This window comes from Microcebus murinus, chromosome 22, assembly GCF_040939455.1.
Source record: "Microcebus murinus isolate Inina chromosome 22, M.murinus_Inina_mat1.0, whole genome shotgun sequence".
In the NCBI taxonomy this organism is placed as follows: Eukaryota; Metazoa; Chordata; class Mammalia; order Primates; family Cheirogaleidae; genus Microcebus; species Microcebus murinus.
Window position 1 is genome coordinate 2603092 of NC_134125.1, and position 19417 is coordinate 2622508.

Genomic DNA, 19417 nt, shown 5'->3' on the forward strand with positions numbered 1-19417 from the left:
ACAAAGCCACACCCCAGCTTCCATCACGGAGGGACCAGTGCCAACTTTCGTTCTAGAAGGACGTCCCGGTAGGATGGTGCCTACCCACTCTAAGAGACCATATTAATTGCCTCAATTTTTTCTCTCTTCCTGTAACCCTGAAATGTGGTTTGCAGTGCCCTTATAGGGGCGTGGGGGGGGCATCCCATTCCTCACCTCCCGGCTCAGCCATGGACTTTAACTAATAGAACAAGATGCAGATGATCTTTGACACTTCCGTGTTTGGGCCTGAAGATGCCAGGGAGGCATTTGTTTGTTCTTTTATTTTCTGCTATGGGCAAAAGAAGGTCATTACCAAGCTAGCTTGCTGGCCCTGGAGGAGGTTGAGATATTTACGGCACAAGATGCCTCTACCCAACTGATGTGCGAGTGAGTCCAGCCAAGATCAGCTGCAAGATTAGCAGGACTCCCACCCCAGCCCAGCCCAAATCACCCAACCCATCCCTGCTCTCAGCCAATCTTCACAATAGAGAGAGTTTTGGGTGTGGTTTGTTACACAGCTAGAGCTCACTGATACACCAACTCACTTTAAACTTAAGCAAACCATAAAGCAGGAAGGTAATTTAGCCAGAAAAAAAAATAATAATGATTGTGACATATTCTAAGTCAAGTGAAAATGAGGCTTTATTTTAGTGCAGGTCTGGATCTTCAATATTTATGTGGATAATTGAGACTCAGTCCTACAGAATACAGAAAATGTCATAAAATTCCTTATCTAGGGAACATAGCAGGCAAACATAAAAATCAAACTTTTCTCAACACTGGCTGTGCAATACATTAGTCTGAACAGCTGTCCCCTGGGCCCCACTGCCATAGGTCAAAAATTTCCTGGCTGGGGGTTGAGGACCAAGTATTTTCTACAATGCCCCCCCCCCCCCCCCCCCCGCCCCGAGTGAGTGAGCGTACTGGCAGCTCAGGCTGAGAGGCTCTGGGCTCTGGGATGCTAAGATCTAAAGCAGGCATCCTCAAACTACGGGTTGTGGGCCACATGCCACCTGCTGAGGACATTTATCCAGCCCACTGGGTGTTTTTGCTACTGCTGTCTGTCCTGCTTAGCAGCCGACTCGTCCCGGGCCCACAGTGTACACTCTCCAACGGTCTGAGGGACAGTGAACTGGCCCCCTGTTTAAGAAGTTTGAGGACCCCTGATCTAAAGAGTCAAAGTGTGGTCCAGATTGTAGCAAATTCCATGGGTCCCCCCCCCCCAGACACTAAATGCATTTCCCAGTCACCACCAATATCAGATCAGACAGGAAGGATTACATATATATATATATATATATATATATATATATATATATATGTACGTGTGTGTGTGTGTGTGTGTGTATATATATGATTTTCTGACGTAGACAGAAAATGTCCCACTTCCAGGCTGCATGCAGCTGCAAGCCACGTGAGAAATGTTCCTTCCTCACCCCTCTCTCCCATCACAATCTCCCAGAGCCATTAGACCCTTTCCTGCAACCTGCTTTTATTCTGCACTGTATAGCTTGTGAGACATGACGGTCCCCTCGCCACCCCTACCCCCCCGGGTACTGCCACGTGCCAACTGCGGTCCTTCCCAAATATTTTGTGAGGAAGGACGCCTGCCCGGGGGAATGCTGGGTCCACACCTCGTGGGCACAGACGTCAGACGTCACCGCCTTCCTTCCAGGTAAGCAAACGACTCCACCTGCTAGCCTCGTGTGGTGGCCCTCTGCCCGTCACAGGTCCCTCAGAGGAGAACGTGGGGCTTATCAGAGACCCACGGCGGAAGGAAGGCCCGCCCTCTGCTGCCCGCCAGGCGGAAAGCCGGCCCTCCTCGGTCTCCCACTCGCATCTTGTGGCCCAACACGTGGCTTGATTTCTCGCCTGGATAAAGTTACAGAGCCGAAGTCACTGCTCTACCAGAGCAGAAGTGTCTGCAAGCTCCCGAGCCACCCTGGGCAGGCAGGGCCTCAGCTTCCGCATCTGCAAAATGGGCGGCTTGGGGTCTCCGTCAGATGGAGCTGCCGGAGGCCCCGGTGAGGTTGCAGGTGTGGTCCTGACGCCCGTGACCCCATGACATTCACGCTGCACATGGTAAATGCCCGCTCGATATTGACATAAATGCTTGGGGAAAAAAAGTGACAAAGAGATGGAATTTGACTGCACTATTTACTTTTTTTATTCCCCCACTTTCTGTCCTCCTCCGATACAGCGGGCTTCGGTATAACCATAAACCTGAATAATTTTTTTTTACTGATGTAGTTCACATGCCACGTCATCCACCGTTGTAAAGTGTGTTCAGTGTGTATTCCTATAGCCACGGGGCTGTGCAACCACCCCCACTATCACATTCCAGAACATCTTCATCACCCCAAAAAGAAATGCTGAGCCTCTCAGCAGTCCCCCACGCCCCGCCCGGGTCTTCTCCTGAAACCACTCATCCATCCACTCTGTGGGTCTGTGGATTTGACTGTTCGAGCTGCTTTATATAAATGGCATTATGTGTCAATGGAATGGAAATAATACAATATGTGGCCTTTTGTGTCTAAGCATGAATCTTTTTTTTTTTTTTTTGAGACAGAGTCTCACTTTGTTGTCCAGGCTAGAGTGAGTGCCGTGGCGTCAGCCTCGCTCACAGCAACCTCAACCTCCTGGGCTCAAGCAAATCCTCCTGCCTCAGCCTCCTGAGTAGCTGGGACTACAGGCATGCGCCACCATGCCCGGATAATTTTTTTCTATATATATTAGTTAGCCAATTAATTCCTTTCTATTTTTAGTAGAGACGGGGGTCTCGCTCTTGCTCAGGCTGGTTTCGACCACCTGACCTCGAGCAATCCGCCCGCCTCGGCCTCCCAGAGTGCTGGGATGACAGGCGTGAGCCACCGCGCCCAGCCTGAGTCATTTTCATTAGAAAAAACAAAACTTGCAGGTAACTTCCTGGATGCCCGAGAAATGACATACAGGTGTGTGGGGGAGGTGGCAGAGGGTGTTGTGATCCCACCAACGGCCCCTTGTCTTCCCGCTGTCGCCTGATTTCCCGCCTGGGAGCTGTGCACGCGGTTCTGGAAACAAGCCTCATGCAGAGGCCCCTCCAACCCCGCCCCTAACCACGGCCGCCCCGCAGAAGCAGAATTGCCACCGCACCCTGGCGTCCTCGACTCCGGGCTCCCTTCCATGTGTGGCCCCGCCGCTGGGAGGGGAGGAGTCGCCGGGTACCTCACTGACCTGCGTGGTGGGGCAGCGTTCCAAAGTGGGCACCATTGTTGCCGAGCGCCGGCCTCGGCTCACACGCAGAGCCGCCGCCGTTCCACGCCGGAGCGGCCGTCCCCAAGGAAGGGGCAGGCCGCTGTGGGCATTTACAGTTTTGTGCCAATTTGTGCAGCCTGCCACTGTGACGATTTCAACAGGCCGCTGCTCAAAGGAGAGACACAGCCCTGATTCCGGAATTGGTAACAAAGACCCGGGGCCGGCGTGGGGAGGGACACACGGCCGATATTGTCGTTCCCCCTCGCAGGACGTCGGAGTTTTCTCCACTTCAATGCGCGCTCTCCTCGGGCACTCTAATTACTGTGACAAATATCAAAATGTTGCCTCGGTGGCTGCTGCAATCTTACTTAAGAAAATGTGCCTGAATGTGCCGACTGCTGTCCTGTTGCTCGGCTGCAAAATAAATCGGCTCTCCGTGGAAGTGGCTCCATCTGGCAGTGGGCAAACGACTCCTGTGGACCAATGGCGCCGTCAGGTGGGACGCTTTTCCGGAGCGTCTCGGCGTGTGCCCAACGCGGCCAGGCCTCCGAGCAGCGATCTGGGGAGTCGGGGCGCAGTATGTCCAGGAACACAGGCAGCCCGCAAACGGTGGGCCTGGCAGGGTTGTGAATTTCCTCCTAGAGAGACCCCACGAGACCCGCTTGTTCTCAAAGAGCCTCTTGGACCAGCAACATTAGCATCACCTGGGGATGTCTTAAAAATACAGATTCCCAGGTCCCCGCCCTGGACTTGCCAAATCAGACACTCTGCGGAGGGAGCCAGCAATCTGTGTCTGAACCCTGGACAGATTAAGCCCTTCCGGAGAGCCAAAGGCTCACGCTGTTTAAGAAGTACAAGTACAGTGGCTCGCACCTGTCATCCTAGCACTCTGGGAGGCCGAGGAGGGAGGATTGCTCGAGGTCAGGAGTTCGAGACCAGCCTGAGCAAGAGCGAGACCCCGTCTCTACTAAAAATAGAAAGAAATTAATTGGCCAACTAAAAATATGTACAAAAAATTAGCTGGGCTTGGTGGCGCATGCCTATAGTCCCAGCTACTCGGGAGGCTGAGGCAGGAGGATCGCTTGAGCCCAGGAGTCTGAGGTTGCTATGAACTAGGCTGATGCCAAGGCACTCTAGCCCGGGCAACAGAGTGAGACTCTGTCTCAAGAAAAAGAAAAAGAAAAAGAAAAAAGAAGAAGCGCTGTTGTAGGGTTTTACAGCAGAATGACTCATCACTGCACGGGATTAGTGTAACAGGAGCCCAAAACATCAGTTAAGTCACTTGTCGTCAGCAGCACTGGCAGTTTTCAAGAAAACGCCGCCTGTAGTGGGTTGAGTGGTAACCACCCCCCCCCAAAGAAAAAAAAACATATGCCCACATTCCGGAAACCGTGAATGTGACCTTATTTGGAAGAAAGGTTTCCGCAGATGTAATTGAATTGAGGAGCCTGAGATCATCCTGAATTATCTGGGTGAATCCCTAATCCAACCACAGGCATCCGTATAAGGGGCACAAAGGAGAGACTGGGAGGAGAAGACACGATATGTGGAGATGAAGACAGAGATTGGAGTGACGCTGCCACGAGCCGAGGGACACCCAGAGCCAGCAGAAGCAGTTACTTGCGGGGTTAGAACTCAGGTTAGTGGGTGTCACGCCGTCTCTGGTGAGGAATGACAGAGACTAGAGAAGAAGCCTTGAGTGGCATGCAGAGCAAAAGTAAAGATTGTTTTGTGAAACTGTTTCAGATATAAATACACACACACGTGTGTACATATAGATATACATAAATATGTGCAGACATGTAGGCATAGAAGCATGCACGCTATACGGTATTGTTTTAAGCATTTCTGCTCACACATGCGTTCTGAGTCATAAAGTACAATAAATTTCTGTGTGCAACCAAAAATGGGAAACCCTGCTTTGAATGGTATCGTCATTATCTGGGGGAACCAGAGCTGTTCTCTGGACGGTATAGCTGCTGGGGCTGGATGGAGTCAGAGAGGAATGTGCCCATCTCCTCATGTCATGAAAACATCCTAAAAAACTCCTTGTGCTTCCCCTACGAGTTCGGTGACTCTGATGTATCTCCACTCGGCGGGTATGTTTGCTACGAGGGACGAGTGTCATTCTTTGTGTTTCAGAGACCTAAGGAATGGTTACCAGCCAGAAGGAAACGCAGGAAAAATAAAGTCTGACGCTTCCCACACTGAATCTTTGGAGTGTCACCATGATTTTTGTTAAAACCATGAGCCGTATTCTATCACTTAATTTTTTTAAAACTAATTTTCAAAGGTTTTGTCTTAAGCAATCATATCTGTGCCATGGCAGGTTTTATGTGATAGTGTTTTCTTTTTTTCTAATACACGGTCAACTAAATACATAATTACACTAATAAAAACAGTTCCTGTGACACCTAACATCAGCGGTACACGTGGCACCTTTTGGGGAAGTGATTCTCCCCGGCGGTGGTCAGAGTGATCTTTTAACAAATGTAAACCTGGTCCTTCCCCAGTAGCTTCCCTGCGCTCTTAGGAGAAGTTCTAAGCCCCCCATCCTCCCTCGGTGCCCCTCACCAGGGCTTCAGGCTGTGCCACCAACTTGCCATCGTCCTTGCCACGGCAGGGCTGGTCCTTCCATCTGGACCACACCCTCTCTGCGCAGCTAACACCTGCATCTGGCTCAGCACGGGTTCATGGAGCCCCAACACCTGCTCACCTGCCACATCCACTCAGAGACCGAGTCACCACCAGGTAGATAGTGCCTGTCAGCAGGGTGCAGTGGCTCACGCCTGTAATCCTGGCTCTCTGGGAGGCCGAGGAGGGAGGATCGCTCGGGGTCAGGAGTTCGAGACCAGCCTGAGCAAGAGCGAGACCCCGTCTCTACTAAAAGTAGAAAGAAATTAGCCGGCCAACTAAAAATATATAGAAAAAATTAGCCGGGCATGGTGGCGCATGCCTGTAGTCCCGGCTACTCAGGAAGCTGAGGTGGGAGGATCACTTGAGCCCAGGAGTTTGAGGTTGCTGTGAGCTAGGCTGATGCCACGGCACTCACTCTAACCTGGGCAACAAAGCGAGACTCTGTCTCTAAATAAATGAATAGAATAGAATAGAATAGAATAGAATAGAATAGAATAGAATAGAATAGAATAGAATAGAATAGAATAGAAGATACTGCCTGCCCTTCTCAGACTTCTCCCGTAGCCAGATTCCCTGTTGGTGCTGGAGCGACCCCGGCAACGTTCCTTTGCACCCCTGATCACAGACCACGTGTCTGTCACAGACTCACGTGCTCATGTGACCGTCCGAACCATGCCTGTCTCCTCCACTGGGCCTGCATACCTCACGTGGGTGGGACCATTCCAGTCTACCAGGGGATGGGCCAGCTGAAACGCCTGTGGCAGGAAACGGGTGAACGAAGAGACGCACGGATACGGGGCAGATGGACAGACAGCCGTGGGCGTCCTGCAGGTGGAGAGGCAGGATCGGCGGGGGCGGGAGAGCGAGGCCTCGCTCCCAACACGGCAGGCCAGCAGCCGAGTAAGAAAACTCGGGCCTCGGCTCCGTCCTGCCCAGAAACCTAAAAAGCACTTAGCTAAATAAACGGGGGACACGCCCCAAGTCAGCCCCGCGCCCGAGCGGGGCTAGGGGGGTCTCCACCTCTTTTATCGGCGCGAGCGTGAACATCCAAAATCCGAACCTGACCCTCGGTGCCGGGAGGCCTCCAAGCCAAGTTGCAGCCGATTCGATTCGGTCCATGCGACGACAACAGCAAATGGAAAGAAAGGCGAAACAACAAAACTTGGCCGCGCTGGCTCACAATCACCCGCAAACAATCGGCCTCTGATTAGCCACCTCGTTAAAACATAAACGGATTTAATCCAGTCATTCAAGCAACAGCCCAAGCCAGCACAGCCCTCATCATGGAGAACGCCGTGACTCGAGCTCTCTACCAGACGGGACAATTTGGCGTTTTTATAGAGACTATGAATTTCCTGCCCGTGTGGAGAAGAAGTCCCCGGGCAGCTGTCGTTCTCCGATCGTGCCTGCAGGCCCATGGCGTCTTGTCAAGTTTCCCAAACAAAGCATCAGGGAGAAACCGCCCAAACAGGCCCCGGGGTATGAGACGGCAGTGGGTATATGAATAGTTCATAAAAGATGGGCTTTTTTCCCCCAAATTAGCGGCGTGTCCGATGCTTGCACGGGGAACGCGGTGCGTCCCAGTGGGACGGGGGTTCCCAATAACCCCTCCACCGCCGCCCGCGCCCCGACCTTCCAGCCTCTGCACACCTTCTCACTTCCACCTGAAAACGCCGTCTTTGTCCTGTGGAAATCCTACTCATTCTTCAAGCATCAGCCCAAGACTGGCGGGCCGGGGGGCTGGCACCCGCCGAGGCTGAGCCGGTGTAAGGATCGCTGAGTGCTCTGCTGTAGGGTGGAGTCGGTGGGGGGGGCGTGAGGCCAACGGAGCAGGAGTTTCGCTTCGTCCGTGTGGTCTGAGATGAACAGCAGAGATCCAACGTGGAAAAATACCACGCGTGAGGCTGGATTTCTCGGACAGGGAATTCCTCCCACGGGGTGGACGAAATGCAGACGGCTTCGCTGGGCCCTGCTCCTTCTCCGATCTTCTCTCGCGCCTCTCTCCCGCTTGCTTTCAGCGCTCCGGCTGCAATCATCCGCCCGTCCTTAGAGTGTGCCGAGCTTGTTCCTGCCCGCGGGGCCTTTGCACTTGCCATTCTTGCTGTTCTTGCACCCTCCCCTCAGGTGTCACCTGCTCAGGAGGAGCTTTTCTGACCACCCAGTCATCAGTAACCACTCCCACGATCTGGCCTTTTCTCCCTCAGCGCCATCTGAGATTGTCTCATGTCTGTATTTGCGTACTTATCCAATGCACGCTTCCTGCTACTGGAATGCAAGCCGCAGGGAGAAGGGACCCCGGACGGTGCCATTCGCAGACGCACCCCAAGAGCACCTGCCGCACAGCAGGTTCTCCGCGCACCTGTGCCGAATCACGCCAAGGCGTACGCAGTTATCTCAGGCTTCTCCCTGTTTCCTGACACAGACCACTGCATTTGATTCTGGTTTCGTGAAACAGATGCAGTGGGGAATCTGGGCTAGCTCCCAGGTCCCCACGGAGGTTGAAGGAGTAAAAGAGGTGCCTGCTTTCTGCCGGGCACACAAGAGCACACGCCCGGCGCTCAAAACCCGACGGTTTGCACTTGATGCTGCACGAAAGTGAGAAAAAACAGCAACTCTCGAGGTGTGGCACGAGATGCCATCCAAGTAGTGCCGCGTCGTCTGCCCGAGAAGTCTTTCAGGGAGGAGGTCCGAGGCCAGGAACTAACACTAGCCCCGGAGGATGGAGCTCAGAAAGGTGGAACTTGAAGCAGATCGGAGGCAGAAGCCTCTTCGGAGGCCTTGATGGGGAGTAACAGGCCACTAGCACACACACGCACACGTCACCTTTGAAAGCTTTCTCTGGGAAAGCACAATGGTGGAGGACAGGTGGGCTAGATTGCAGCCCCCATCACCCTCTCAAACGAGCCTACTTGAGCAGTGAACAACCTGCACAACTGTGCACAGCTGTGCTAGGGAGTGAGGAGGAGGGGGCTCCCTGAAAAAAGGGGCAATGAAACCTTCACTTCATTTTTTCAGGGGTCTCAAACTGACAGTCTTCAGGTCAAATCTTTCTCCCAGGCCATTTTCTTTGTCTTTTCTTTTCTTTTCTTTTTTTTTTTTTTTTGGGGGGGGGCGTGTTAACCTGTATCAAGTTTTTAAATAACTGAAATTATTTTAGAAAGTCTTTGGACAGGGCACGTGTGCACGTGCCAGCTGTCCGTAGGCCCCACCACTGGTCCTTGCTCATGACACTCCCCGTGCACAATCTCGCGTCCCCTGCCTGGCCTCTCGTGGAACCTCAGGGAAGAGAATTGGAACGTGCAGGGAAAGATGTTTAGGATGCCAACTGCCTCTTTTTCCCCCCCTCTTCTAATTAACAGCTGCCAGGAGCAAACGATGTGAGGTGAAGCTCGCACACAGCGAAGATAAATGGCTTTTTAATTTGGGTCGCTGACAAGGTCAGCCGCAGAGCTACGTTATTTGTTATTTTTTTCCTTTTCCTAAACATGGCTTCATTAACTTTCGTTTAGAAAAACAGCACGAAGATGTCCCAAGCTTTTGATGACCATATTTCCTCTGCACAGCTACTCATTTTCCAATCCGGTAATCGCCGAGGCAGGCTGGAGCCCCCGGGGGCCTGGCGCTGGGCTGTCCCTGTTGCTCAGAAGGTCTGTATCAAGCCCTCCCCGGCCCCCCAGTGGGTTGGGAAGCTGTGAACGGCTCCAGTGGCCACAGCCCAAAGCTGACTGGAGTTTGAGGACACCTGGAGTCCAGGCAGGTCAGGGACGAGAGTGTCCGTGAATTTCCCTGACGAAGTCTGGCCAAGTGGGACACACCACTATTCAAATCATCAGCATTTTGGGTCTCTGATACAGCAGAGATTATAATCTATCCTAATTGTAGTGCTACCATATAAATACGATATATTCCGATTATAGACACTGATGTCTAACTAATTACAATGTATATATTTAACGCACTAACCGGAATATCTCCCCATGGCGGACAACAGGTATCTCAAACAGGTGATCAGCGCCAGCTTTGTCTGGCTCATTCAGTGTCGCGAAAAACTAAAACACAGACTTAAAATGAGCACGCTGCATTGAAGAAAGCATGGGATTCTGGCTTCTCGGGAGAAACGGGAAGACCGGACACCTCCCATCTCGTGTGGCCCCCTGCGCAACACCCCAGGACAAGATCTTTATTTATTTATTTATTTTTGAGACAGAGTCTCGCTCTGTTGCCCAGGCTAGAGTGAGTGCCGTGGCGTCAGCCTAGCTCACAGCAACCTCAGACTCCTGGGCTCAAGCGATCCTCCTGCCTCAGCCTCCTGAGTAGCTGGGACTACAGGCATGCGCCACCATGCCCGGCTCATTTTTTCTATATATTTTTAGTTGGCCCATTAATTTCTTTCTATTTTTAGTAGAGACGGGGTCCCGCTCTTGCTCAGGCTGGTTTCGAACTCCTGACCTGGAGCAATCCGCCCGCCTCGGCCTCCCAGAGTGCCGGGATTACAGGCATGAGCCACCACGCCCGGCCCCAGGATAAGGTCTTAACATATCCACTTTGCTGATTAAAACGCTCAGTGGCGGGAAATCTGCTTAGCGTAGCAAGGCGGGTTGGGGGGCATCCTCAGGCGAACACATCCGCGCTCACGTTCCTGCCTCTCCTTCTCCCTGGTTCCTGGGTCATTTTTCGGGACCCCAAATGCAACCTCCACGTGGGTAAGGATTGCACATTCCTGTCTGGACCCGGGCAGAGGTGGCCGAACCACAGAGCATGCACCTGCTCCCCATGTGTCTACTTGTGCTGTTTCGGGGATCAGCCACCTCCACGGTGCGGGGAGAGGGAGGCTGAATCCGGGCGAGGCCTGCTCTCTGCAGATCCGCTAATTGGATGTGACAGGCGTGATTTATCTGCCGAGCAGCCCTTTGCTTCAAGCCATAATCACACCTAAGACTCATCTTCTCGCCAGCTTGCTGGGAGTACACAACCTTCAGAGTCTTCCTGACACACTGTAGAAAAGCAGAGGGAAAGGAAGAAACCACAAGGGACTTTAAAAAAAAAATTCAGTTATATGGCCTCGAGTTTCTGCCTTTCCCTCTTAATTTGGTCAGTTTCGAGGAGAAAGGAAATGGGTTTGCAGCACCCTAACTCGATCACTGCCCATAGGTAAGCCAACGCCACCTGCTCTATGCCTCTAGGACAATTTTAGAAGGGGCAGGACCAGCTGCCTTCTTCAGCAAGACTGGAGCATCTCTCTGTGACAACCTGTCCTCAGGACCCAGGGCAGGTGAGACACTGGAACCCATGCAGGTGCCAGAACCCGGGATGCCGCTGAATATCAGTTTGCACACGGACTTCTTCCGGAATACACCTGCTGACTGTTGGTTTCATTGTCATGTCTTAGGGTCGGGGTACACATGGCTGACAGTTGCCTGAGCTTCCAGCCATGCCAGTGAGCCATCCTGGGGCGTCCTGGCCAGCAGGATTCTCAGACAATGCCAGCCTCAGCTCACATCTCTGCAGTTCCATGAGAGACCCCCCCCTCACCGCCCGTGAGAACTGCCCAGCCAAGCCCTGTCCCACAAAATCATAAGCAAAACAAAGTGGCCATTTTAAGCTTCTAAGTTTCCAGGTAATTTGGAAACAGCAATAGGAATCCTAAAACCAATCACACCAACTTCTCTGAGATGGACATTCTCTGAGGCACGTGGTTAGGTACCAAGGAGCAAAGCAGGGACTTGAACATAATCAGGATTCTGTTAAGATGAAGGGAAAGGATGCTGGGTAGGAAATCAGCAGCATTTTCTGTAACTCTGAAAAAATTCAATGCAATAACCTCCCGTGAATTAATATGCACAAAGCATTAACACGGTGTCTGGCAGATAATAAGGACTTTATGAAAGATAGTTACTGCCGTTATTTTCCTACATGTGGGATATACCTAAGAGTTTCTCATATGCCTTCCCAATGAGTTCACAAGTGAAGTTTGGTTACCTCGTCTACTTCTTTGTTGATGTAGATGGGGAAAACGTGCAGAGGGAAAGACGCATACATCTACCTCTCAGATAAAAAGGTCCCCCATTGCTCGATCTTTGTCACATAAGTCTTGTGTCTCTTCCTCCACCTCCTGCCCACGTTCTCTGCACCTGTCTCTCGCTGAGTCTCAGAAGTCTCTCCCTATGTTGGGATTTTTTTCAAACTTGAGCCTTGAACCCTGCCACACCTGTCTTCCTGTCTTTCGGGGCTTTCTGTAGAAGGCCACAGAACCAATCCTCCTCCTCTTCCTTCTCCTTCTTATCCTGAAACTACCCCCGCCCCTGAGGCTCCTGACCCCACAGCACACGTACAACCCGGCACAATCATGCACTTTTTTCCATACGCTTCCTGACTTGCATGGTTCTGGGTCGCTCCTACTTCCAAAGGTTGGATCGTTGTAGATTTTTACCAAAGATGCTGCAACCATCATTCCCATCCCTCCCATCTGACTGCAAGGTGGTCCTGTCACTCCTAACCAACCAGGAGTTAGACGTCTCCTTTCCTAACTCTGGGCTTGCCGGGTGACTTACTTGGAGCCTGGCACCTTCTACATTTGTCCTGTTGGAGCCCCAAGCTGGCACGTCAAGAAGCCCACGCCAAAGGACAGAGCCTTTAGAGCAAGGGGTCCCCAACCTATGGTGAGTTGTATAATTACTTCATTATAGATTACTATGTAATGGTAACAGAAAGAAAGTGCACAATAAATATAACACACTTGAATCATCCTGAAACCATCCCAAGCCCCGGCCCGTGGAAAAATTATCTTCCAGGAAAATGGTCCCTGGTGCCAAATGGTTGGGGACCGCTGCTCTAGAGGGGGAAAGACCACAGGGAGCAAGAAGTCCCAGCAGGCCTGGCCTCCCCCCCAACCAGTGAGAGGCCAGACATGGGGCGAGGCCATCTGAGATCTTGTACCCCAAATTACAGCTGTGTGGGAAAGCCCAGCCTGTACCCGCTGGGGCAGAGTCAGAGTCCCCGTGCAGCCCTGCCTACTGGTTCATTTGAGCCTCCATGCTAAGCAGCAACAGGACACGGGGACAGGTAGGGACACTCCGTCACACTGCAGCCATTAAAGAATCCACGAAGCCTCATGCACTGCTCCCTCCTCCAGCTATTATATGTTGAACAGGAGCCATGTCCTCGCAGCTACCTGGGACAGCCATGTCTGTGCAGGTTCCCATAGAAAGTTTCCTATAGTCCACCATTTCCGTAATGTACTTCATTACTTTTCTTTACACTTTGCCTTTTTAACTTACAAATTTACTAGAAAATAATACTTTATATTACCTTCGTGCATGGAAAGCCGATGCCGCTTGATAAAAACGGAAGGTGACCCTAACAGTAAATGCGTCATTATCACCGTTTAAAGATGCTGATCACGCGCCAACCACACGGCGGAAACATTGTCTTACGCGCACACACACGTGGAAACCGCCTGCTTTTCTGCTGTCTACCTTCCCTCTCTGTTTCAAGTCATTCCTGCCTGTAAGACTCGCTAAATAATACTTAAAGTTTAATTTTTGTTCTTGGCACTCATCGCCGTATTTTTAAGTGACTTTATTTTATTGCCTGATAATTGCCCACCTAGCCACACAACGTAATCTCCATTAGGTTACTGCTTTGGTCTGTCCTGTTCACTCTGGAATGCCCGGTACGCAGAGCTTACGCTTAGTAGGTGCTCAGTAAATATGTGTCGCTTAGTAGGTGCTTAGTAAATATTTACGGACAGAAGGAATGGGCGAATGCACTAATGCTTCATGGTGCAAAGCCTCTAGCTCACCCCTCGGACCAGGAGGAAACTTGTTTGATTACAAAATTCCTCCCGGGAATTTCTTTTTCATAAATCAATTATTTTTTGGACAGCCCCAAAGTGCAATGCTTACTCCCCCTCATACTCTAGTCGCTGTCGTGGTACATTTTTGATGGTGTATTTATTTTCTGCCAAGTAACAATAGGCCTCATGAAAAATGAGTATCTCTGCACGCCGAATGCGCGAGGAGCAATAATGTGCTGATTAATGAACCTCCCCAAATATGCAGCCTCTTTCCCGCCACGGGGAGCGGGCGGGGACGTGTGCAAATTAAAAAGGATGAAGAGGATCGATTTTCTAGGAATCAGAAAGCAAAGGGAACCTGAGAAAAATCAAAGGCACATTTTTAGCCTCAGACGCCTGTGTCTTTTCTTCCTCTGTAGGACAACCTGGAAAAACAATATTTCTCCCTTTTTCATTAATCGTTTTATCTCGCCCTCCTCTGATGCTTAAGAATAGAAAATGGTAATATAGAAATGTCATACTTTTTTTTTTGCATTTTTTTTTTCTGCAGGGAGATAACACCTTAGGAACTAAACATCTACGTTTTTAGCAAAAGTAAACAGTGAATGACCCAGGTCCCTGCTGGCCACCCTTCAATGGGGCTTTCTCTCTCTGACTAGAGAGCCACAAATGAAAAACTTAGCATCCATTTTTGTTTTCAATAAAAATCTTGTTTAACAGCTTCATGAATATTCATGCTTTCGGCTTACTTCCAAATTAAAACAAGAGAAGCCAAATGAAACAAGAAAAAAAGAAAGAGGAGTTCACTCAGCTGCACAAAGGTTTGAAGGACAAGATTTTATGTTTTAAGGCATGTGCATCTGTTAAAAAAAAAAGAGAGGAAAAAAAAAATACTTGTAATAACCAGAGTACAAAAAGTGCCAGCATCTACATCAGTATTTCTCATATTTCAGTCATTTCCTTATCTACTTCGTACTATTTGCCATCTCTTAAGACCAACTTACCTCATTATTTATATAACATTTTTCTGTAAACTAAATTCAATCTAACTGATTTTTTAACAAAATAATTTAGCCTCAGTTCCTATCTATGGCATTAATAGTTTCATAAACTGATTATATTTTTCTTATATATATTAAAACAAATCACGATTAGCAAATTAAAGAAGTGTGTCCAAGTGGTAACTAAAATCTGGTATATTGGCAATGGCATGTTTACCATGTTTTTGGATAAAAATTATCTGCCTTCACGTGGGGCATTTCATTGGTCTTTAATCTTCATGCAACAGTCATTGACTGCTGACCCACGTCTGCTGAGGGCCTTGGGGGGATAAAGTGGCGGGAAAAACAGGGTCCCTGATCCCACAGGCTTATTCTTTGATGCGACTCCCACACTATAAAAGGAGTTAGTCTCATTCTACCATTTATTTTTGACACCAAACACCCAGAAGTCAGAGGTTCAAGGCCCGTCTTCTGAAAGCTCTGTGCTATCCAATATGGTAGCTGGGAACCACAGGTGGCTCTTTAAATTAAAATTAATTAAAAATAAATAAAACAAAAAATTTAGTTCCTCTATCATTTTAGGTGCATTTCAGATGCTCAATAGCTACCTACAGCGGTAGATAGACTGATGCCAGCTGGCACAAATATGGACCATTTCCGCCACCATACAAAGTCCCACTGGGCAGCTCTGTTCTAGATAGCACAGTGCACTCCTTCCACACCACTGACCTCCTGGTGGTAATTTACGTGTGACATCCAGGGACCCACGACCCTCTATAAGCAGGCTGGGATCCTCAAATTTTTATAGACATTGTAAATATTTCCCTGGAGAATCTTAGCATCCACTGAGTATAAAACTTGATTCCATTTTCCAGTACGTTGTCCCATTTCTGCCTCGGTGTGTCAGATACACTTCCTCCCCTGCCAAAGAGTTTCTACATGGAAACTTCCCTGGGAGGCAGTGGCTTCCTTCACTTGAATCGCTGCATACCTAAGAAGACACCTGCCAGAGAATCACTGCTATTTTTGAGATGATGGGATTACCCATAGCATTCTGATCCTGTACTCTGGCGGGTGGCACTGAAACATGCATAGCAAAGCCCTGATGAGAATGCATCTTCACACATTACGTATTGGAAATCTATGATGACTTCCCCCGTAATGGAATCATAATAACATCAAGCCAGGATGAGGTTTTTGTCTTGGCTTCGGTCCAAACGGAGAAGTCACCCTAATAAACTGTAAACAGACTCAGAGCATGGACTAATAAGAAGGTATCTGGTGTGTTTGTTTCCTCAGCAGTGGAGTAGCTTAACCCAATTAACTTAATGAAGTCAAATACTTACACACGGAAACACTATCACAGACACTGCAAACAGAAAGACCTCCAGGGATCAGGAGAACAATTTAATCAGTGAGGCAGAGCTGTGTTCAAGGTACAGAGGGCTGGGGAGAGCCCTCCCCACCCCTAGAGCAGCCACGGGTGGGCTCCAAGCTCTTGAAGCATAAAAATGGGCTCAACTTTCAGACCTTCTATTTTTTAAGAGAAAAATAGAAAAGCTGACTCTTAAATAAAAATTCTTAACTTTTAAAATACTACATAGCGCCCCCCCCAAAATACTTCTTCAAACCACCAGATTCTAACAACCCATGTACTAAACAATGTTTTTATGAATTGTTTAATAAAGGAGAAACAAAGGGTATAATTTTGTCTTCAGGTTATCCCTGTGGTAGATTATAAAAATGGGTACATTTTTCCTTCCCTGTACCCAAGTCCCTTAGCAATGTGACTTTGAAATTCCTCCCATGAGGAAGTGGGATCTATTTTCCTCCCATGAGGAAGTGGGTCATGGGATAGTCTTGTCATTTCTTGTGACCCAAATAAGGTAGTGGCAAAAGCAGTGTTGTACTAATTCCAATCCAGGGTCTTGGCTCTACTCTTTTTCTTGGAGCCCTGGGACTTCATGTAAACAAGCCCAGACTAGCCTTCAAGATTATGCAACATACATGAGGCCCCTGTCATCCCACATGACAGCCAGTCCATCCCTAGAAGCACCTAGGTGACTGGCGGTGAATCTCAGCCACTTGAGTGAGCCTGACCAACATCAGAACAACCGCCCAGCTGAGCACAGTCACGTTATAGACAAACGAATTGCAAGTGAAGGAAACAGTTGCTCTAAGCCACTAACTTTCAGGGTGGTTTATGATGTAAAGAGTTACATAACAGTTCATCAGTGTTCAAATCCCAGCTCCAGCAACTATTAGCTATATGATTTTGGAACAGAGACTTAACCTTCAGTGCCACCAGTCAATTTTCATCAGTAACAACTGAAAAAAAATAGTGGATTTTTATCATTCTGACATTCAGCAGGCTACTTGTGGCTTGTTTTAGGGATTATATTAGTATGCTTTTCTAAAGAAGCACTTGAAATAATGTCATGTGTCTAGGTGCATGCAGAAGCTGACTGTTACTTGATTCTGAAGGCTGTGTGTTAAATTTTCAGGAATTCAATGAGCCAGCTGATAACTTGAAATTGTTCATAGCAGGAGTATTACACCAGAGAAATTGGCAACCACTACAAATAAGGGCTGTCTTTTGTCTACTCGCTGGAGAGCTGTGGTTAAATACTTATCTGCATCCCTCTGCATGAATCCCTTAAATACTAATCAAGGCATCTAGTGTAGCCCCTTTCTTAATAAACATTTGTTTTAGGACCTCATCATCTGTTTACTTCCCTAGTGGCACCAAATTCTTTTGAGGGGCTGATCTCTTGCCTGTTGTGTGAAGTCTTGGTAATAGACTAATTTTGAGGGACTGGCCAAGAGTTGCATTGTCTCTCCCCTGCCCTGGGACAGCCAGGGGAGAGTGCAAGACAAAGCTCAGCCCATTCTGCTTCTTCTCAAGGAGTCTGACCATTGAGCAAGTGAACACAGGGCAGGAGGGATGGTGGAGGTCACCTGTCACAACAGCAGTGGCTGTTCCTGAGCCCCATCTTTCTAGTTCTGGCCCCACTCATTCCACACGCTGCCCAATACCCTTCCCACGATTTCACTTTTGCTTAGGACACCTGCACCTTTTGCATGTGATGGACAACTACAAATGAGAGAGATCTCAGCAATGGATTTGGAAACATTCCTCCTAATTCTCAGCCTAGTTCCTTGGACTTCTGCATTCCTCAGCCTCTCCATTCATTTATATCTGCAGCTATGGAAGCACTTTTTAGAAAATAATGGTGCAATCAGTCCCTGGGGGCAAAGTACAAAGGTATTATCAGGCCGTTTAGTTTTACAAAGGCCATTTCTTATTGCATCACTTCTTAAGTAAGGGCGGAATGCGGCTGGGGGTGCCTGAACCACAGCAGCCCGCCCGAAGCACAGCAGCCCACCCCATGCCTGATACAATGTCAAAGTCAAAGAATTCAAGGTCAAAGACGGGCTCAGAATTCAGAGGTCCACAGAGCTCATCTATTCATGGGGCCGACCACGCTGTTTTCTTTCACAGTTGCCATGAAGTCCACTCAATAGACCGTTGCAAAACAGATAATTAAATTAATGAGATAGAGAAACTTAGACGCCTCAGGGGAAATGGGAGAAGAGGCATCTTACACTCTGGGAAGTTTGGTGCTTCTCAAGGTGTGGTCTCCGGGGCAGGAGCTAGACTTATGGAAGACGGGACACCCGGCTTGTGCTGACTCACGGACATCTTGCATCCCGACGGAGATCCACCGTTTCTTTGCAGCTCACTCAACCACAAGGCTGGAGTGTCTGTCTGCACTCCACTTGTGCAGCGCGTTTTCAACAGGTTGATCAAGCATCAACCTGTTGTAAACGGGGTCACCTTCCCATAGCTGAGACGGCAAACCATTCTGACCAAAGATGTATATTGATTGGACTATGGATCCATCTCACACGTCCTCCTTTGCTTTCTTCTTTCAAGGTACAAGGAAACAATGTCTCAGTGTCAGGGGGAATTAAAGGACCTATAGGAACATACAGCACTGTACAGTTGTCGGCGGCTTTGAAGACGACAGAGATTAATTATCTCACGTTCATTATGACTCAATTATGGGGGTTCTTTGGTGTTTTGCGCCTTCTCCTTTCATGTTCTACAAACAGGGGCTTGGCTGCATGTTGGAAGACGGAGCATTCTAGAAGCCAGTGTAGAATCCCCAGGGGGTGGCTATTGAATCGCCATTTATTCCATCGTGCAGTGTTCATTCTTATGCACACAGACTTTGCAGCAAGTGCCAGAACTCGGGGAGAGACACAGCTCTCCTGGGGGCCCTGCAAACTCCAGGCACTCAGGGGGGCCCTTCACAAGGGTGTCCCAGCGGCAGCAACAGGGATGTCCAACCAGAGACAGGGGGACAGGCCAAGGAGCAGGGACAGCTTGTCCCTCAGCCGGTGAGCGGCTTCCTGAGGCTCCGGGCCCCTTTGCTGGACACCCCAGGACCAAGGCACAGCACCTTGAAAACTGACGACTCTCGTCACATCACCTGTGAGGCTGGCTCTGCCTAAAGCTTACCGAGGGCTTTGAAAGCGCCTCGTGAAAGGGCAGCAAGAACAGCCGCCAGCCCAGAGCTCGCAGCCCCGGGAGACGGAATGGGAGGGGAAAGGAGGCCACTCCAATCTTACAAACTGCACCCTCTCTTTTAATCCATTTCTTTGTTCAATTTAGTGCGAATGTGCACACTGCTGCACTGTTTAAATTAGATGGCCAAAACGACAG

General features: G+C 49.4%; 1 protein-coding gene across 1 annotated transcript in view; it reads right to left on the reverse strand.

The window, feature by feature from the left end:
- The window catches only part of TMEM132C (transmembrane protein 132C), a 154175-nt gene that overhangs the window by 114537 nt on the left and 20221 nt on the right, over positions 1 to 19417 (reverse strand). The gene's annotated exons all lie outside the window — the stretch shown is intronic.